At 39.4% G+C, this 4,322-nt stretch overlaps 1 long non-coding RNA gene across 1 annotated transcript in view; it reads right to left on the reverse strand.

Annotated features, from left to right (window-relative positions):
• LOC116087235 overlaps positions 1-2,480 on the reverse strand; it is a 6,407-nt gene extending 3,927 nt beyond the window's left edge. Inside the window, exon 1 of the long non-coding RNA XR_004117321.1 lies at positions 2,389-2,480. This is a non-coding gene — a long non-coding RNA (uncharacterized LOC116087235). The remainder of the gene's footprint in view (positions 1-2,388) is intronic.
• Between the last annotated feature and the right edge of the window lie 1,842 nt (positions 2,481-4,322).

A 4,322-nucleotide genomic window follows, 5' to 3' on the forward strand; every position in this document is an offset into this window, starting at 1 on the left:
TAAATTATATATATATATATATATATATATATATGCACATATTCATAGAACTAGAAGTGGAATGCTGTGTGGTTCTCAGCAAATAATAGTCCTGTTGGCATCTAGTAGTCAGTCAAGTGGTCCTTGCCATGTGATAGAAGGGAAATGAACTTGAAATTTTCCCAAACTGGCCCCTCTAATTATCTTTATGACTTTGGATATATTCACTAGTATCTCTGGGACTTTGTTTTTTGGGTAAATCAAGTATAAAACCTATGTGTCTTTTCTTTGTTTTTTTTTGTTTTAAGACAGAGTCTCACTATGTAGCCTTAACTGGTTGAGATCTCACTAAACAAACTAGGCTGGCTTCAAACTCAAATAGAGATGCATCTGCCTTGCCTCCTGGAGAACATGTAGCACCACACCCAGATACATCTATATGCCTTTCTCAGAGTTGATTGACAAAAAATGAAATAATGCATAAGAAAAGTATAAACTTCAGAATGCCCAAAATGGAGCAATCATATAACCATCTCACAGTATTTTGTGGGATTCATTGAGTTTATACTAATTTTTTTAAGATTTATTTATTTATTTTTATGTGTATGAGTACACCACTATTTTCTTCAAACACACCAGATCCCATTACAGATGTTTGTGTGCCACCCTGTGGTTGCTGGGAATTGAACGGAGGACCTTTGGAAAAACAGTCAGTGCTCTTAACCGCCGAGCCATCTCTCCAGCCCTAAGTTTATACTAATTCTAAAAGCATAGAGAAAATGGCATTTCTTATGCAGACCATCTGATTCTAGACTGGAAACCTCCTAAATGCAGAGGTGTTAGAGCTTTATCACTTGGTATAGTGACTGGCCCAAGTGGTACTCAGCAAATAATGCCAGTACACATGCCTAATGGGTACCCTTCTTAGTGGCCACTGAGAAGGTTAAATACGTTTTCATTTCCCTTAGTCACCAATATGCTTCTGTTATCAGGAATAGATGTGATATTGTGGGTAGAGAGAGTACTGACTGACCTGGGAATCTAGAAAATCTGCTCAGCTATGATTTTGAATTTGTCCTCTGTCTCTCTATGTCCCTCACTCATTACGTCACAAAATATAAATAGACCTATAGTCATTCTCATCGATCACTGCCACAGAATGAGAGACAGAATGCACTGCACAGTGATTATGACACAGTATGATGTCATTACAGTAAGAGGAAGAAAGGATTCTTTGCAGTATGTATTGTTCCGCACATAATGTTTAATTGTTCTCTGACGCGGTCTTTCTTCATCTACCATGTTCTATAAACATCATAGTTGGGGGTTTTTTCAGCATGAGTTCAACACTGTGTATTTCCTCAGAGGTTATTTTCTTCTCTGTGACTGGCAAACGCCTGGTTCTGTGCATTTAATATTTGACTTCAGATACGGTTAGGCAATCTAAGTCACAGTACGGCAGTCATAGGCTATAGTAAATGCCCACAAGATGGCAGCATTGTACAAATATTGAAAACCAAGACGTGTCTTTTTTTTTTTTTTTTTGGTTTTTTCGAGACAAAGTTTCTCTGTATAGCCCTGGCTGTCCTGGAACTCACTCTGGAGACCAGGCTGGCCTCCAACTCAGAAATCCGCCTGCCTCTGCCTCCCAAGTGCTGGGATTAAAGGCGTGCGCCACCACCGCCCGGCAAGACATGGCTCTTGAAGACTCTCTTTTGTGGTGTATTCTAGAATCTATTAAGTAGATGTCTGGTTTTGTACCTTCTTTTAATTATGACATATATTATCAGTTTCCTTCTTTGATATATTTTGCAATCCTGAAAGGGAGGGACTTAAGTAATAAAAAGCATGTTCTTCAACATAAAAAAAAAATCTGTTTAAGTAGATGAGCCTCAGCTGTCCTATCAAAACATTTTAAACAATGACAATTTTTTCCTATGCAATATTTATGGCATAAGCTAATGTGTATAAGAATAATATGATAAGACAGACAGTCGTGGCGCATGCCTTTACTCCCAGCGCTTGGGAGGCAGAGGCAGGTGGATTTCTGAGTTTGAGGCCAGCCTGGTCTACAGAGTGAGTTCCAGGACAGCCAGGGCTACACAGAGAAACCCTGTCTCTAAAAATCAAGAAAAAAAAACTTATATAATAGCAGCATTGTATAAATTTTTATAAGTATTGTAAAATGAATGCAGTAAGTATAGCAAGTAATGGTTGCCTTAGCATGGAAAAAAATATCAATCCAGGTAGGTGTCATGTAAAAACCCAATATTGTAAATCGATCCAGGTAAATGACATGTAAAAAAACCAGTATTATCCACTGAGTAGAAGACAGGTTCAGAGACCTTTAGAATATCTGGAAATTCTTATTTCTGTTCCCTGTGACACACTTAAACACCTTATAAATACCTTGTCAATAGGAGTTGTCTCCATGAAAAACGAGTTGTGGAAATGTCCTAATTGCTGCCTTATTTTTCATTTCAGAGATCAAAGAGTAATTGTGACATTCCTCTTTTAGCTGGAAGCCCATCCGCTCTCACTAGGAGGGTAGAGAATACCGCCTTCGGTTTGCTGAGTTGTCTAATAATAACTGTAGCAGCCTATATCCCTGTGACGTTATGGCTAAGACAGAGTGCTCTCCCATATCCTGTTTCAACCAATGCAGAGCAGTGCAATCCTTGACACTGTGGAAGACAATGACAATAAAAAAGATAAGATAAGAGAGGATGATATTCGAATCGAATCAAATCGAATCTATTTGAGCCTTTGAAAAATACCAAATAAGCCAGGCGGTGGTAGTACGAGCCTTTAATCTCACTTTTGGGAAGGAGGCAGAGGCAGGAGGATCTCTGTGAGTTTGAGTCCAGACTCTACTCTACAGAGTGAGTTCCAGAACAGCCAGGGCTACACAGAGAAACCCTGTCTCGAAAAAAAAAAAAATCCTAGATTCACAGATGACAGATAGATAAGTAGACAGACAGACAGATAGATAAATTCCTAGTCAAAGTAGCTAGTGAACACCCAAAATTGCCAAGCAGTGCAGTAATGGTTCATACAATTGAGTAAAATTGTTAAAAAATATATAATTTGATACCAAAATATATTTTATATGGGCTAAACAGGTTGCCAGGTAAGCAGAAAAATCCAATTATTCACCTACATAGGTAAGAAGCATTTTTAGGGGTCCTGTCCAAGCTCAGAGTACAATAGGAAATAGGGAACTCATAAACTACAAAAAGGGTTATTTCAATATAATTAATATAAACAGATATTTTATCTTGGTGGATTAGGGCTCTACCAGCCAAACCATAACCAACACACACACACACACACACACACACACACACACACACACACACACACACACACGACCACTCTGGCTCTGCTCACTGCCCTGAAGCAAGTCTTAGCTGGCTCCAAATGGAGCAGTTATTCCATTTCCTGTGATAACCATCAATGCCTACAGCCCTCAACCTGGCAAGTTGAGAGTTAACAGGATGTGGCTTTAGGATCAGCACTCCTCAGGAATGGTAACTCAAAAAGCTCCACATTTAGTCTCACAAAGAAACCAGGATTACTAGAGTGAACCATGAGTCACAGGAGCACAGCTTCATGCCCTTGCTAGTTAGTGAACAATACAGAGGGTGAGGCCGGGAAGGACAAAAGAAAGGCACATAGAAATTGCAAAAACTCCAGGATGTAAGGACTAGTCTTCTTAGTCAAAATAGCTAACAAACACCCCAAATTGCCAAGCAGCACAGTAACGGTTCATACAAGTGAGTAAAATTGTTGAAAATACAATTTGGTAATCTCAATATTGTCAGGTCGATCTAACCGGAATTGCGGGAGGATAGAGAAGGCCAGTCATTGACCATACTTGTCTTTTACTACCTGATGCTCAAGGCCTGGCTTTGGCCAGGGGCTCAGCAAGGACATAGTGATGCGTGCCTTCTTGTTAGCAGTCAGGATGTAGTTCCAGCTTTTGTGCATTATACTGCTGAACATTCATTTCAGACAAGCAAGTCAAAGCCTCCAGCATTGCTTCAGAATGATCCTGAGGAAAAGGAGGAGGCTTGGCTGGATCTTCATTGTTGAAAATCATTACTTTATGGTGTTGGCTAGTATAAAAGGGAGGGGGGCTTTTAGAGATTATTTAACCACCCAATTCCCCTATCTTCAAGAATAGCTATTCTGAAAACTGTTGTCTTTCTTAAATATCCTGAAAGACAGCATGCCTCCCAATCTCTTCTAATTACTGCTCTGCCACGATAGTTTCCGTAGGAGGACCATTGTTTGTTTGTTAGTTTTGGGTTTGGTTTGGTTTTTGTTTTTTTTTTCTTTTT

Source organism: Mastomys coucha, unplaced genomic scaffold, assembly GCF_008632895.1.
Source record: "Mastomys coucha isolate ucsf_1 unplaced genomic scaffold, UCSF_Mcou_1 pScaffold13, whole genome shotgun sequence".
Classification (NCBI taxonomy): Eukaryota; Metazoa; Chordata; class Mammalia; order Rodentia; family Muridae; genus Mastomys; species Mastomys coucha.